General features: G+C 35.9%; 1 long non-coding RNA gene across 1 annotated transcript in view; it reads left to right on the forward strand.

Annotated features, from left to right (window-relative positions):
* The first annotated feature begins 6,584 nt into the window (after window positions 1-6,584).
* Window positions 6,585-18,203, forward strand: part of LOC123571885 (uncharacterized) — a 124,029-nt gene continuing 112,410 nt past the window's right edge. Inside the window, exons 1-2 of the long non-coding RNA XR_006696184.2 lie at window positions 6,585-6,605; window positions 14,582-14,691. This is a non-coding gene — a long non-coding RNA (uncharacterized lncRNA). The remainder of the gene's footprint in view (window positions 6,606-14,581; window positions 14,692-18,203) is intronic.

An 18,203-nucleotide genomic window follows, 5' to 3' on the forward strand; every position in this document is an offset into this window, starting at 1 on the left:
GTTAAATAGGCTCATTAAGGAGACAAAGTACCACTTAGGCTATTTTCTAACCAAATAACAATTTGTTAATATAAGCACATTGGCTGCAAATTAATTCCTTATAATGTAAAATGGGCACTGGTTTCATTTTCTTCACTGATACAAACATCTACCCTCTAAATGCTAGTGTAAAAGAAAATAGGGTAAGGAAAAATGCATTTTTGTTGTGTGAATCCTTGGTCGAGACTTACCATTACAAATAATGATGCTTTTGTTTTTGTTGTTTTGTAAAATCAAGTGGATCTTATCATAGAGGGAGAAAACACATCCAGGGTCACACAGTTTGCTCCTTTGCATTACTGTGGGTTTGACCTTGTCCTTGCAGCCATAAATAGTAATATGTATTTCATCTAATCTACTCTTGAGTATTCCTAGTGATAGCACCTTAGTGACCTTTTCGCAGCAAATTATTCCAAAACCTAATCAACCCTACATTTGGAAATACTTTTCTAATGTCTAACCTAATGGTCTAGTTTCAGGCTGTTATACCTCGTTATACTACCTTTAACAATTTTAGCAAATTCTTCTTCCTGTTGGGTGTTATCACCTCCCAAGTATCTATGCTCTATCATGGCCACTTGTACAGCCTATTCTCTAAACAGAATTGGGTAAATAAATAATGTTCCCTTAACCTCACTGAAAAGACCATGCTCTGCAAATCCCCTGTTATCCTTATTACTACAATCTAGATTCTAGCCCTCTGAAGAACTAGAATGACTTTGCATTTTAAAATGCCCAAGTAGTGATATAGTGTTTCCTTTCTGGCATTGTGGAAATCTACACCCTAAGTTTAGTCATCTCAAAATGAAAATGAATCTACTAATGTGATATTATTAATGGTGATCACAATGACCTTAACATTTCCCTTAGTTTGACTAATTAACAGATTTCTTCAAGACAGTAGGCCCCTGATTTCCCTTTTCGTAGAGCACTAGCTTTAGAAAAACTTGCAATTATAATTTATTTATTGGCCTCTTTGAGTTGCAAATCTTCAACCTAGGACTACCTTTCACAAGGACCTGGGAGCCATCTCTTTGGAAATGTAATCAGGAGAGAGAGTGCCCCCATTTTTCAGAGTTTATTGGGGGTCTGGAGTCTAACTTCAACAAGTGCCTATTGGAAAACATAGATGGCCTAATTACATTGACTAGTCTCCCCTCAACATTCTCCTTTATTTTTTCACTAGTAGACTCCAATGCTTAAAAAAAACTCCTACCTTTTGTTTTAGTGAGGTTAAGTTCAATCTCTCTCCCCTATTGAAATAGTCTTGAATAAAGTCTTCCTTGCCAGTTTAACTGGTCTGGTGAAAGTTTCATTTCACATACAAATAATAGAGACAGCCTTAGCCTCTATAAAACACTAAGTCATTGGTTTAGACAAAAGAGGCTATTTCAGCACAAGTAATGTTACATATAAACAGGTATGTCAACTTTGTGAGACTTTATTGAGCCATACATTTACATTTGTTCACTTTTCTTTACATATGTTAAGCTTCAATTAATAAGCTTACTTAAAAATATAGCTTGGATGCTAGCTCTGTCATTTACAATGTTAGGACATTAGGGCTGGTTACTTAAATTCTCTGAACCTCAGTTTCTTTATAGATTAAATGAAGAGAATAATATATACCTCACTGGGTGGCTTTGAGGTTTAAATCAATCAAATGTTATAAAGTTTCTCCTGGTAAAGTATCCAGCCTCTAGCAGTCAGTAAGTGATAGCTGTTATTGCTGCTCACTGTTAGTTTTTAAACAATCTTTTGTAATAAATAGTGGAAAATCGCTGAAATAAAATTGTCTTTTATTTTAGCAGCCCTCCAATGCATCAAAATTAGAAAACAGAAAGAATTAGTGAACTTGAAGACAGGCTATTTGAAAACACACAGTCAGAGGAAGCACACAAAAAAAGAATAAAAAAGAATGACACATACCTACAAGATCTAGAAAATCGCCTCAAAAGGGCAAATCTAAGTTATTAGCCTTAAAGAAGAGATAAAGAGAGATTGGTGTAAAATGTTTAATCAAAGGGATAACAGAGAACTTCCCAAACTTTGAGAAAGATATCAATATTCAAATATAAGACTGATATAGAACCTTAAGCATATTTAACCCCAAGAAGACTACATCAAGGCATGTAATAATCAAATTCCCCAAGGCCAAAGATAGAGAAAGAATCCTGAAAGTGGCAAGAGAAAAGAAACAAATAACATGCAATGGGTCTTCAATATGTCCGGCAGTAGGCTTTTCAGTGGAAACTTTACAGACCAAGAGAGCATGGCATAACATTGTTAAAGTGCTGAAAGAAAAATCTTTTACTCTAGAATAGTATAGCTGATAAACAAGCAAGCAAACAAAAAAGAGCAGGAGTAGCTATACTGATGACAGAGAAAATACATTTCAAGACAAAAAATATAAAATGAGGTAAAGAAAGTAATTGTATAATGATAAAGGGGTCAATTTAGCTAGAGGATATAATAGTTATACATATATATGCACCCAACACTGGAACACCCAGATATATCAAGCAAATATTATTTGAGCTAAAAGGAAAGATAGACCTCAAAACAAGAATAGCTGAAGACTTCAACAACCTACTTTCAGCATTGGGCATATCATCCAGACAGAAAATCAACAAATAAATGTCAGACTTAATCTGTACTATAGACCAAATGAACCTAGTACATAGTTACAAAACATTTCATCCAACGGCTACAGAACACACATTGTCCTCAGCACTTGGATTATTCTCAAGGATAGACCATCTGTTAGGCCACAAAACAAGTCTTGAAACATCCAAACACACTGATATCATATCAAGTGTATTCTTTTACTACAATGGAATAAAACCAGAAATAAATAATGAAAGGAATTTTAGAAACTATAAAAACACATGGAAAATAACAATGTGCTCCTGAATGAACAGTAAGTAAATAAGGAAATTAAGAAGAAAATTGAAAAATTTCTTGAAACAAATGAAAATGAAAACACAACATACTGAAATCCATGGGATACAGCAAAAGCACTCCTAAGAGGAAAGCACTACTTACAGGTGTAGGTGCCTCTACCAAAAAGTAGAAAAATTACAAATGAACAACCTAAAGATGCATCTTAACAAATATGAAAAGCAAGAATAAGATAAAAATCAACCCCAAAGTTAGTAGAAGGAAATAAATAATAAAGAACAGAGCAGAAATAAGTGAAATTGAAATGAAGAAAACATAAAAGATCAATGAAACAATAAGTTGATCTTTTGAAAAGATGAGCAAAACTGACAACCTTTAGCCAGACTAACTAAGAAAAAAAAAGACAGAAGACCCAAATAAATAAAATCAGAGATGAAAAATCAGACACTACATGTTTCACAGCCAGGAGAGAGAGGAATCACTAATAGTAGGATGAAAAATTGCATAAACAAAGACGATGAAAAACTGTCATACCTCCCATTTGTTTCCATAAAAGTCCATTTATTTTTCCCTTATTAAGCTTATTTGTTCTTCCCACAGAAGCCTTTTCTACTTTCCTCCCTTTTTCTTATTAAGTTGGGATAGAAACAAACCCCTATTTCTAGCTATTCAGGGCGCCACTTCTTTCATACACTACCACATGCATATGAGTAAGCTTTGTCTTTTCTCCTATTAATCTGTCCATTGTTAGTTCATTCACAGGTCCCCAACCACGCTAGCCTTAGATGGTAGAGGGAAAGTTTTTCTCTCAACAGTAGTGAAAACAGATCAAATGCCACTATAAAGAAAGTAGTTTCAAAATGAAATACAGACGCTAGTTGGGCATAAGAAACAAGACTATAAAATAGGTGAAGACTAAGAGACATGCTGGCAGGAGAGCCCTACTTGATAGAAAATATGAAAGAAATATGAACTCTATTTTGTTCCCGAAAGAGTTAAAACTAGGATATTCTAACTTACTGGCATTTTAAAGGCCACAGATTAACTTTATTCTTCACCACCTTTCCTCCGCCTCTTCAGCTGTTGTTCCTAGAGTGAACACCCACGCTGCCCCCATTTATCCACACTGCAACTTACAATTCTCCTTTAGGTTGTCCAACTCACTTGCAAGTTCCTCCCTGACTTGCAATCCTTCTATGGCACACATATTATTAATATCAACAGAAAGCATTACTTTTACAAAATGCCCAAGTATAATTGATTACACTTGGCTTGTTTCCATTACAAAAAAGACAAGGCAAATGACTCACTTTTCTTCCAACTACATTCTTGCATAAATAAAGCTTTTCTTGGTAGCCCTCAGTATGAAGCAGAGCATGGTGCATATTTTCTATGGTTAGCCAACTCTTTGTTACAGTTGCTTCCAAGGCAAATACACTTGGCTTCAACATCTGCAAAGTTAAGCAATTAATACAAGTGTCAGATAAATGATACCAAAATCAAGCCTCAGTTGAATACAAATGGACAAACACACAGAGCATATTTGATATTTAATAGATTTAATCTCAAAAATCACAAAATGATGAGTTCCATTATTAGCAATAATTAACTCTGACATTGCAATTAACTTTTGTTTCACATATATGTCACGGAAACATCTTCATATTTGAGCATTTTTACAGTTGTGTTACGTAGATTTTCTCTCTCACTGTCTTCCTCTTCCTCCTCCTTCTATTTTTCTTCCTCCTCTCCTCCCTCTCTCTCGTTCTGTGAATTTCATCAAAAAGTTCTTACTTCTAATTTGCAGGGTCCAACACAAAATGAAAATGAGGGGTCCCTTGTTCAAAAAGCAGGAAAAATATGCCATTACATATATTTAAATATAAAGATTTTTCCCTTTAAAATATCCATACTGATGTAAAAGGATAATGATAATATATGAATACCACCATAAACTGAAATTGCTAAAGCTCTCACACTCTACTTCATAATAGAGTATTGTTTCTATTAATATAAATATAAATGCTTATCAAATAAAATGACCTTAATCAGAAGAGATTGTGGGAAAACGACACCTCAACACAGAAAATACAGACACAAACAGTTCTTGCACACAAGGAAGAGTGTAGCAGGGACTCTGCCCATGCATCCTTCCTTCCATCCCTTTCCCCCAGTCTAGGGAACTAGGGCTAAGGGCTCACTGTAATGCCATCCAGGAGGACTGGCTGTCTTAATGGGAGAAGAGAGGGCTGAGTCCCTGTAACTCTCTTGGGGATGACGACGAGGCTGCCCAGTTTCAGCTACTCTCTCCCTTCCTGAGCCCATAGCATTCTGCTTACAAACTTGGACCTCAGGTCTATATTCCCTATAAGAGGGGACAGAAGAGAGTAAGGTAAATGCCAGGAGGGTGGGAAGAAAGAAATTTGCCTTGATGCAACCCAGGAAGACAGCTCTTCTGCTGTAGGCAGCTAGGCAGTACTCAGGTAGTAGAGAGAGAGAGAGAGAGAGAGAGAGAGAGAGAGAGAGAGATGGCATGAAGAGTTTCTGCGTGACAATAGGAGAGCTCATGGTTTTTGGCCCACACACCTGCAGTAACTGAATTTCTCAGGCTCAGCTAGAGCGTATGGGGGTCTGTGGAAGTGGCATATTTTCAGAACAGTGGCAGAGTTACCTGGGTTAAGTCACAGCATGGCCTAAGTGAAAAAGTACTATATTGCTATGAGAAGAAATGAATTATTCACCAAAAGATCTGTAAGAATTGACTAATTTGTTATAAAAGCTAACAAGAGAAAAAAGTCTAGGAGTAGATATTGAGGATGCAGAAGCAAGGAGGGAAGATTATTAAACTTGTAGATATTGATTTGAGTTTATTGATATGAAGACACTCTATTATGCCTCGGGATTTAATCTCCTGGCAAAAACCAGGAGAGCAAATGACTTATATCAGATACCATCCAGATTTGGCACTTGGATACTCCAATGCTCATTCAAGGGACTCAGGAATAGAGTAGCAATAATGACAGGAAAGGAAGCTATGCACCAGCTCCATATCCTTCTCTTCCTTCACTGTGGCTCATGTAGCTGCTGCTGTTGCTGAATATCTGATCTTCAAACAACAGTTACCAACACTAAGCATGGAGCCCACCTCCCAACTACCACCCCCAATATAGGGATATCCCATGAAGAGACCAACCAACAGTACAAATGTGGTCTTATTAGTCCAACTGGTGTTTCAACCTTACTAGGACAGATGTGTGTTTGGCTATAGGTTTGCCTTCTCTGTCTTTTTAACACCATATCTCAGTAAAAGGCATAAAAGGCATTAGATTCCCAATGAGATAGCCTTGGATTAAGAGTGGAGAAATGAGCAAGTAACCACAGGATGTACTATTTCAACCATATACCACATCATGGTAGCCTCTTAAAGTCTCAGCTTGGGCAACTGCAAGGTTGGGGCACCATCTTTCAAAATGTGAGGTAAAATTCCAACTACTGGCCATTATATGATGCTGTGTCCCAGGTAATTAGAATGCAATGATCTGAAAACCAAAGGGTGTCGAATTCTGCAGATCTTATAGGGCAGAAAAAAAAAAAAGAAAGAAAGAAAACCAAAGAGTTAACATAGTAGTGGTCCCTCTTACTAGCACTCCTTGTGACCATTTTGGGTAAGGTGAGCTCTCTGTTCCTAAAATTTTAGATACTACTACATTAGAAGATCTAGTTCCCAGAATAGGAATGTTTCTTTCAGGAGATGCAGTCTGGATTTTAGTAAATATAAAGCTCAGGATATCACCTGGCCATTTTAGTCTCCAATGCTAGTAGACCAGCAGACAAACATTGTACTGTACAGGCAATGTAATTGATCCTGATTATCATGAAAAAATGGATTGATACCTCATAAAGGAGTCAAGAAGGTATACGTTTGGGCTGGGCGTGGTGGCTCATGGCCGGTGGGAGGCCGCAGCGGGCAGATCACGAAGTCAGGAGTTCGAGACCAACCTGGCTAACATGGTGAAACCCCGTCTCTACTAAAACTACAAAAATTAGCTGGGCATGGTGGCAGGAGCCTGTAATCCCAGCTACATGGGAGGCTGAGGCAGGATAATCATTTGAATCCAGGAGGTGGAGGTTGCAGGGAGCTGAGAGATCACATCATTGCACTCCACTGGGCAACAAGACAAGACTCCGCCATCTCAAAAAAAATAAATAAATAAAACAACAAAAAAGGTAAAGGTATATGTTTAGAGGCTTAGACTCCTAAGGGATGAAGACCTGGTTTACCCATTGGTCAAGCAACCTAGACTAGTAGAAGTGCTATCTGAGGGTGAGAGAAATAAAGATTGGGTTGTAAAGGAGTGAGATAATTAACAGAGTTTACAAATTCTGGCCTAGGGGCTGACTGAAGATGTAGGCAAAACCACAACTTCACTTTTATGTTTGTTTCCTATTATTTTTAAGAATTTTTAACTTTTGAAACAACAAGTATCCAGACCTGTGAGAGAATTTAAAAACAAGAGAGAGAGAGGAAGAAAAAGAAATAACTGGACATTCATCTTGAAGAGTCAATGACCAAACATAGTGAAATTAAAGTGGAGCATAAGTGAATCAAAAGGACACAAAGGATGGACCACGGTAGACCCTGTCATGGTACTGCCAGTTTCCCCTTAGCACTTACTGCTCTCAGTCAGCTTCTTAAGGCAACACTCCAAAGCCATTAACGGTGTTGAGGAGCATACTAAGCCACAATATGGGAAAGGCTGGGGTGCTGGGGAATCAATTCTCTCAAGAACATTCCTCAACCAATGATGGATGAGAGTTGAAGGATAAATGTCCCAGCTTTCTAGTCCCTCTGCTGGGACAACTCTTAGGGATGAATTACAGTCTTTCAGAGGCCACCATCAGGATTGAACTTTAGTAGACAAAAGCAATAATCTGCTCACTAATGCACATTCATTTTTTTTCTTCCCCTTGCTGACTCACTTTCCTACTCTCCTACCAATGTTTTCTTGAATAATATGTCAAACAAAATAATTTTACTCAAATCCTTGTCTCGGGATCTGTTTCTGGGGAAGCCAACTGGAGAAACTCTTGAGGAAGCATTAGGAAGACTATCAATCCACATAAAAGGTAATTGAAGGATATGGATCAGAAAAGGTTTTTTTTTTCTTAGAGAAATTAAAAAATATTTTTCTATTAATTGGACTATTAAGTATAGAAAAATGAATCAAAATGTTATATTAATTATATAAGAGTTAATTTTCAGTATTTAAAGAAATTTAAAGACATATTAAGAGGTTAATATATTCTTTATTGAAAGGATCTAAACAAAGAGAAATATTAAATGTGTTCATAATAGGAGAGTTATTTTATGGAAGAAAATGCATGTTATAGTTAGATATCTGCTTTGCATCTTATTCTTTTGTCAAATCAGGAAAATTAATGATTTGGATAATTGTTGATAAAGTAGAAATTATTGGCATTAATCATTGACATAATATGCTTCTAAAATTCCTTATAAAGCATTTTTCTGTGTTACTAGCAACCAATATGTTGGACATAAAACAATACTGTGAATTAGACCCTGTGAGATAGTGTCTGGATAGAAAACTCACTATTAATCACTCCTCATTCATGATATTTTTTGGGGGACCTATACATGCAAAGTGTTTCTTTCTGGAGACTAATGTTCTTCTAGTCTATAAAGCTGGTTTGTAGCGTTTGTAGCATCTGCTCTAGGCTCAGGTTCTAAAAAGTAGTCCTCATACCCTAACCTCAAATACGGATCTTACCATCACCCTGAAGCTAAGTCGGAAAGGATGCACCTGTTGAAGCACACATGTAAGATGAAACAAACAAACAAACAAAAAAGATCTGTAAGGATAAAAAAGGGTGACATTAGCAAATATTTGAGATAACATTACTGGAAGCAGACAAAGGTGATCACTTGTAGATGTAATCTTTTAAAATACTTTCACCTTTTATTTTAGATTCAGGGGGTACATGTACAGGCTTGTTATGTGGGTATAATGTGTGATGCTGAGGTTTGGGGTACGAATGATTCCATTCTTCAGGTGGTAAGCACAGTACTTGATAGTTTTTCAGTCCTTGCCCCCCTCCCTCCACCCTTGCTCTAGTAGTCCTCAGTGTCTATTGTTGCCATCTTTATGGCTATGAGTACCCAAGGTTTAGCATCCCCTTGTCAGTGAGAACATGTGATATTTGCTTTTCTGTTTCTGCATTAATTCACTTAGGATAATGGCCTCCAGCTGCATCCATGTTGCTGCAAAGACATAATTTCATTCTTTTTTTAGGGCTGCATATTATTTTTACATTGGAGAAAGGACAAAAATATTTCAAGGTAACATAGAAGGCAATTTTTCTGAAAATAAAAATAATTACATTTGTCAATTGAAAGAAAAAAAGTAGATCTCAGAAAAATTTGATATATAAGTATTAACACCAAGACATACCCTGAAATCAAAAGTCATGAAACGGTTGTGCAGGATCTGGATTTTGTCCAAAAAAAAAAAAAAAAGTCATGGAAAAGACTGTGTATTAGTTTGCTAGGGTTGCCATAGCAAAATACCACAGACTATGTGACTTAACTAACAGAAATGTATCTCATAGTATAGAGGCTGGAAGTCTAAGATTAAAGTGTCAGCAGGTTTGGTTTCTCCTGATACCTCTCTCCTCGGCTTGCTGATGGCCATCTTCTCTCTGTGTCTTCCTGAGGGCTGTATTCTGTGAGTATGCATCCTTGGTGTCTTTCTTCTTTTAAGGACACCAGTCTTATTGAATTGAGGGCTCCACCTATATGACCTCATTTAACCTTCATTTCCTCCTTAACAATGACATGGTGGGTTAGAGCTTTAACATATGAATTTTGAAGTGGACATAATTCAGTCCACAACAGGCAGTCAGGAAAGGTATCCAATTTTGTATGAGAAGATGACGGTAGGCTTGCTTCACATTGCTGCAGTAACACTCAATGCTATGAGGCAGTTGAGTAAAGCAAAACAAAAAAATAAGAAGGATGTTATCAATAATTTTAGAAGTAGGTAAGTTGTTTTCAAAGAACTTTTAAGGCCTTTTTAACTTGCATAAACTGAGGTAAATATTTTTCCTGAGTCCTCTTAAAAACAAAATTTAAGAATGAATTCCACCTGAGAAACCAATGGAAAATCATAGTTAAAATCCACAGACATGTAAAGACATACATAGTCACATAGGTAAAAGAACTACATTTAAATAACTGTTAAGATTATAACTACAAACTAGAATGTATAAGAAGCTCCAAAGTGGTTAAAAAATTGTTTACCATATATTTAAGGCTTAGAAAGGAATTCAGTGACAAATTATCCTTCAAATTAAATTAGTACCCCCAAATTTACTCATGTACAATAATTCTTATAATAGCACTAACCATGTACCTGGAACTAAAAAGTATCCAAATGCCTCTTAATGGAAATAACCAAATAAGTTTAATGTATTCAAATAATGGAATACAATACAGCAATGAGAATAGATTACTGTAAGTAACAATATAGGTAAATCTCACAAATAATAAGAGAAAAGCCAGACACAAAATGTTGCATAGTATCTTATTTGATTTATATAAAATTTAAAAATAGATAAAATTAATGTATGTGTTAGAGATCAATATAGGATGTTGTATTTTAAAAAGTAGACACAGTGTGGGGTTTCTGGGGTACTGGTTCTTTTTTTTTTCTAGATGCTGGTTACATGTGTGCACTCTTTCTGCAAGGTCATTGATCTATACACTCTGGATCTGTGTACTTTTATATATCTATGCTACACTTCAGAAAAGTTCAAAGAAATTATATTACTAAAGGCAACCTTAAGACACCTGTTCAGTGCATAGCAAATAAATTTTTTAGCAGCCAAAAACCAGGCAAGGGTCGGTAAAACTTAGTTACATGAGACTGGTAGTAATCATGTTAAACCCCGTTTTTGAGTCTGAAGGAGATATTGGGTTAAGGGATATACTCCATAACAGTTGCTTTTGGAGACCAGACATTGGCCTTAAGACACCTGTTCAGTGCATAGCAAATAAATTTTTAACAGCCAAAAACCAGGCAAGGATTGGTAAAACTTAGTTACATAAGACTGGTAGTAATCATGTTAAACCCCATTTTTGAGTCTGAAAGAGATATTGGGTTAAGGGATATACTCCATAATAGTTGCTTTTGGAGACCAGACATTGATTAAAACAAGAGATATTACAGTCTATTTTTAGTTAATACGTAAAGACAAGACATAAGGCTAAAGCTATTGAGGACAGAGGATATGGGAGAAAGGAGCCACAACAGAGGAAACCTGAGTCCTTGAAAGATTAAAACATCTTTGGAAAGCAGTGATTTGGAGGACCTCTTGCAGATTGATAATCAAAAAGAGGCCATTGGGGGAATTTAAGAGGGAAAATTTCAGCTGAAGGTATTAACTTCTTGACACACTCGTGACTTAAATGTTTTGCTCACATTCCAGGTCCAATCAAACACTAAAATCTGTTTTTTTTTTTTTTTAATGTTTTTAAAACCTTTGTAATCTGCTGCTTCTTTATGACCATAGTGTCTTTACCTTGATCCAGGGTAACTGCACTTGAATTACTGCACACTTTCTTCTTTGGCCTCATGCCCTTTCAAAATCTTTTCCGTGGTAAATCAAAATGTTTCTGAAACATGACCATGTTAAAGTTTACCTGAGCCCTGTGCTCCTAGAAAATAGAAACAATTAAGGAGCCCTCCCACGCTTTTGTATTCCAGAATATAGTTTACTGCAAAGAATTACCCTTTCCCATGTAACTTAGGCACAACTCACAGCTGCTCCCTTTGTTTGCCTATGACAATAGGACACACAGATATTTAGTCTTCAAATTCCCATTCTTTTCCTCGTACGTGATTAGTTGAAATTTTTGTACTTACTAATCTGAACAAAATGCTTCCTAACATCTCTAGTTAAGCTTCTCTCCTTCCCGCAGGTCCATAAGTTTTGACCCTTCATTAGCATAAGCCAGCACAGAAACTGTCCGTAATCGTCCCTCCCAGTAGTAGACTGACCTCAGGGTAAAACATTCTCTCATCTGCTATCCAGTCATGCCCTTTCCATCCATTCATCTCATTTTCTGACACCTGCTTTTTTTCTAGCCTTGTTCACTACCCCCTATAAAAGAAAAGTGTTTTTTGCCGGGCGCGGTGGCTCATTCCTGTAATCCCAGCACTTTGGGAGGCTGAGGAGGGCAGATCATGAGGTCAGGACATCAAGACCATCCTGGTTAACATGGTGAAACCCTGACTCTACTAAAAATACCAAAAAACAAACAAAAAGAAACACACACACACAAAATTATCCAGGCATGGTGGCGGGCGCCTGCAGTCCCAGCTACTTGGGAGGCTTAGGCAGGAGAATGACGTGAACCGGTGCACTCCAGCCTGGGCAACAGAGTGACACTCTGTCTCAAAAAAAAAAAAAAAAAAAAGAAAGAAAGAAAAAAAAGAAAAGTGTTTTTTTCTACCTGAACTTTGAAACATTTGCAGATGTCATTGTTGGAGCATCTTTCTTATTGCAATAATCTCTCTGCTCTTATTGAAATAGTCTGCCTTCTCTTATTATAATAATCTTTTTGAATAAGGTATCTGATTGCCTAAATCTGGATTAGACACATCAAAACCTGATCATACCATCTCCCTACTTAAAACCTGATTGTCTTTTTACTGTTTTTAAGATAAAGTCCAAATTCCTTTGTTTCCCAGGCCCTTCATGGACTAGTTTATCCCATGCCTGTTTACCTTTAATCCTGTCTCTTCCCACTCCTAAACCACCTCCCTTGCTATTTCCCTTTATCAAGCCCTTCTGTATGTCTTCTCAGCTACTTAATTTATGTTTTCTTTGGAATGTAGACTTTTCAACTCTATCTCCTTGCCTTGCCTCAGCCTTTCTGGTTTTACTTATCTCTTAGGCCTCAGGTTTGATGCTCCCTCATCCAGGAGACTTTCTGTGACCCAACATTTAAGGGCTTGACGTTCTTTTAAGTTCTTTTAAAAAACTCTTTGTATTTTTGCTCTCATTGTAACTGCTTCTTTAATAATCTTCTCTATTATGAGACTCTCTCCTTTAAGAAGACAGAGACTATGTGCTTTTTTATTGTTGTATCAATAGTATCTATCACATAGAAAACACTCAATATCAATTGTATCTGTACAACTGTATTAATGGAATGAAAGAATGAGTTGATTGCTTAGACACAGGAGAAGCAGAGATCAAAATATTGAATCTGCCATCAGCAAAGAACAGTTTATTAGTATTAGTTTGGTTACAAGTATCGAAAACTGAACTGAACTACTTTAGACAGAAAAAGGTGATGGCTACTGATCTCATAAGAAAATTAAGGTAAGGGATATGTGAATTAGTTAAGGCTCTCTCAAATTCAGGAAACTCAACTTTAGCTAAAACTTTCTGGGCTAGATTTAGCTTTAGGTGAAACTTAAATGAAGAGTCCAAGTGCTAATCTGGTCTCTCATTATCTCCAGTTTTTCACTGTTCTCTTCTGTGTGAAAGTCTCAATCTCAAGCCCCATTGGGTGGTAAGATGAGGGGAATGGAGCTTCCCCTCCTCCCAACTTCTCCAAGATCAACTTGCAGAGCAGACTTTGCTGTTATTGTTTTCTAGTGGTGTATATAAAAGTTCTGAAACCCACTATGAGGTAACTGAACTGTCACGTGTGCTCTCCAAACCAATCACTGTGACGTGCAGAATGTAATTCCCTTTTTGGCCTAAACTTATGTTACATACTCATTCCTGCATATGGAGGTGAAGCCATAATCAAACTGCAAAATCAAGAGTAGGAGAAAGCTAAATCTCCATCCTAACATTGATGCTTCTGCTAGATTAGCACCAAAAGCAGCGGAGGCAAAGGACAAATGATCCCTACAGGAGATGATAGAGACGAACTAGGGACAAATAAGCCAAGAGCTCGAATGCCTTCAGGACCTGCTCTCCCCATCTATGCCACACTCTGCAATGTTACTTTCACCACAGAGCTAAGCTATGGCCCATAGTTCACTTTCCTTCTTTCTACTTCAACAAATGTGACTACACATTAATATTTTGACACTTGAAAATGTATTTAACATTCATTTTCTTTTCGACAATAAATAGCAAATATTTTATTGCATTTCTAAATGGACAATGTAAAAAATATGTTGCTATAGTAGTTACAGGATAACCATAGGACACAAATACCCAAATCCAATTAGTGTGCCATTAAACACTTGGCACACATGGCAGCAATACTAATCAAACTTATTATCCTAGAGAAAATATAAAAACTAAAAGGTAATTAAAATGTCCCAATACATGGTAGGGAAAATCTAACACATCAAATTCTCCATAATGCCAAATATATGACCCTGAAAAAGTCAGAAAAAGTAATAGAATTCTTCAAATAATACATGGTGCTTTGGGTACAATTTTTCAAAGTTGCTGTGTTTTCTGTTCAAATCATATTTAATCCTGAGTTTATGGAACTCTTTTCCCTATCTTTCTTTATCTGTCCAAGTGCATGAAAGTATTCTTGTAAATAGATTTTAACTGCAATTAACAGCAAATTAATCCTTCCCTCTAGATAATCCACACTGCCTCATCAAACCAGAAAACAATTCAAACCTGGCCTGCTTGTAACTGAAAGCCACATTTTAAGAACTTATTGTGAAGAAACTGGAAAGCCTCCAATAGGTGAGTGTAACTAAGGTAATTTGAATATGGGTGAATACAGGAACAAATTCCCAGGCTCTGTTCCTCTCTTTGTTGAAACCCATTCTTTTGGAAAATCATTTTCTTTAGCCATTGGACAACAAAATGCATTGTCAAGAAATTTTATAGCAATAATTATAAAAGATGTCCATTTGAACCCATTGAGGTCTCACTGATTTTATAACACCCAGCAGACCTCCCTGCAGGAGAACACTATATTTATGTGAGCAATATATGCGAGAATTGAGATCGTAAAATTAAATGACCACATAGAACTGTCATTTATATGATGAGCGCCTATATATGTGAAGGCTGGTTTATTTTGCAGTGTCGGGTTGTGTTAAATGGTCCACTCTCAGTGAATGTTTTTAATCACGCATTTCTTCACTCTTTCTGCAATATTACACTTGAAGGACTGGTAAGCAGTTTGCTATGAAATGCTAAATGGTTACTGGCACTGCTATTCTGACAGAAGAGCTCACTAAAATAGAAGTACAGTACATATTGTATGCAATTGTTTTATGAGAGACATTATGGTTACTAGAATAACATTTCACCATTACCAACTGCTGAGAGAAAAGTCATTAAGATATTTGGCAAGCCAGTGCAATTTTTCAACAGAACTACAGTATAAGACCTTAGAACAGCTTCCATAGAGAAAGGCTGCCTGTCTCACAAGAAAAAAAAAAAGAAATCAAGTCTCAAGTCTTCTATGTTGTTTTATTTATAGTTGTTTATTTTCAGAGTCCATTGAAAAAGTTACAAGATATGTCAGGTATGTCAGGAGAAAAATAGCAAATGCTTGTGTGCAATATATGTATATTTCACATACAAGTATTTTCTGTATATGTGCGTGTTTAGTGTGTGTGTGTGTGTGAAAGATGAATAATTCTTGTGATAAATCTTACAACTTCAGTGTGTTAAAACTCACCTTTTCCAGGGAATTGCCTTTGTTCAGAAATTATTGTGTACACTTTTAACAGTTAATTTCTTATTGTTGTTTCTTTTTTTTAATAAGAAGACATTCATGGATGGGGCGGGAGTGAGAATATGGATTAATCTGAAGGCACTTCATCCAAATAAAGGAAAATAAAATAAGCAGCTTGCTGTGAACATTTAGCATTCCCTACCATGTATTAGTGGTTAAAAAAAAAAAAGTCATGATAACAGCTTTATAAATGTTTTGAAAATATGCATGCCCAAAAATATATACACACATGTTTGTGTGTATGTATTTGTGTACATATTATGTATATGTATAATCTGCACAGTAGATAACTTTTTGATTGCTAAACCATCAAAGCTTGCCACTTGTTCCTGCCAATGCTACTTCCTTATGCTACTTCTTTATAAGTCACTTCATCAAGAAAAAACACCAGCATTCACCAAAAGCAAATATACTTTGGACTGTCTCTAAAACAACAAACATATAACCAAATTGGAATTATTTAGTCAGATACATGAATATATATGAATAATCGTGAAGGCAACACTAAGTTACCTTTCTCATCACTGCTGTGGCCCCTTCAGTAAATGGCATACAATCTTAAACGGAACCCCTAGTTAGTAACTGTTAGCTGGATGAATATTCAGAAAAAAGATGCTAGAGATGTAATAAATAATAGTGTTTAATAGATATTTTAAATTACCCAGAAAATGGAATTCTATTTCTGTATATTCAAGACTTTTGACTCCACGTAGAAAGGCCTTGAATTTCTCACAGAAGTTATGAAAGAAAAAAACTATGTAGTCAGCTCAGTTAAAAAAAATCAACCCAGTTGAATTAAGCACATTTCTTATTACTTGGTGTTTTGTGCATATAGAAAAATCCAAAGTAGGAGCTAAATGATGAAAACTCATGAACACAAGGGAACAACAGACACTGGGGCCTCCTTGAGGGTGGAGAGTAGGAGGAGGGAAAGGAGCAGAAAAAGTAACTATGGGGTACCAGGCTTAGTACCTGGGTGATGAAATAATCTGTGCAGCAACTCCTCTGTATAACAAACCTACACATGTATCCCTGAACCTAACATAAACGTTTTAAAAAAGAAACACCCAAATTATATATATAACTTGTAGAATCATGATGTTTAAATTGCTCAGCATAGCTAGATCTTATTTCTATCGATGTCTCTATGACTCATTTTTCAAAAGCCAGTTTTTATCTCTCCAGTTATTGACAATAAAATTCATCAGTATCATTAAAATAAATGTAGATATCACCTTTTTTTAAACACAATTTTGGATGGCACCAAGGTGACAAGGAAGATATTGTTCTTGGTGGAAGTGATTTTTCCTAACAAGGAAATGAAGTAAACCCTTAACTGCTGACCATTCAATAATCTCTTTTTCATCCATGCACTTGGTTTCAAATAAATTATTATAGTTTCTTATACAGATGGTATAATTATGATCTATATTATTTAAAATTAGCAAGTTTCTTTCTTTACCTACCCTGCTGTATCCCATCATAGTTACATTTCTTCCCAGTGGAAACAAAAATGGCCTGATATAGTCACTGACTTTCTATACCTAGAACTTTGGATGTGGTGAAAAGAAGGGGGAAGAGATTGGAAGAGTTGAAGCATGTTGTCCTTTGGTTCTACTTCTCCCTTTGTCCTCATATCGAACCCAGATCCAATCACAAATCAGCCTTTAAAAATTCTAAAACCTGTTCACACTGTAAAGCCCATTCCACTATGCCACATGGAAGCAGAAAGGAGTTAACTCCATTCTACAGTGAAAGCTCTAGCACCATTTCGCTTTTTCTTTTTTCCTTTTTTTGTTCTTTTTTTAACCTCTCTTCCTTCTTTCTTTCTTTCTTTCTTTCTTTCTTTCTTTCTTTCTTTCATTTTTCTTTCTTTATTTCCTTTTTCTTCTTTCTTTCTTTGTTTCTCTCTTTCTTTCTTTCTGTTTGCTTTCTTTCTGTCTTTCACTAGCATCTCCTAGCATTTTAAGTGGTATGTGGCAGGTTGTATTTGAATGAATGAATGAATGAATGAATATACAGATGAATAAATTAAACAATAATGGAGTAAACAAATGAGTGAATAAATAGTTCGAATACTGTCCCATAATACATTTCCTATATTAAGCACATAAACTTAATTACCTTGCAATGGAAAATATTTATAAGAATATTATATATATTTCTATATATAGGTATTGAAGATGTTATTAAATATTTGATAAGATAAAAATAGCATAGCACAGAAAACTTTTAAAAATTCAGTGCAAAAGGCATTGCCTTTGCCAGACTATTAAGGATTTTTTTTTTCTAGTGGAGTCACTGACACCTTAAAAATGCTGAACAGCAGCCCTTGTAAAAAAATTTTAACAAAATAGATACTTCAGTTTAAAGAGAACTGTGAAAACTTGCCTGGTAAACAAAAGTCTTATTCTTTTTAAGTTTTTCAAGGCTGTGACCCTGGGGAAAGCTTAATTAAACTCAATGAAGAAAAAAAAATAAATCATAAAAGTTGAATAAGTCAAAA

This window comes from Macaca fascicularis, chromosome 2 (genome assembly GCF_037993035.2).
Source record: "Macaca fascicularis isolate 582-1 chromosome 2, T2T-MFA8v1.1".
NCBI classification, from domain to species: domain Eukaryota; kingdom Metazoa; phylum Chordata; class Mammalia; order Primates; family Cercopithecidae; genus Macaca; species Macaca fascicularis.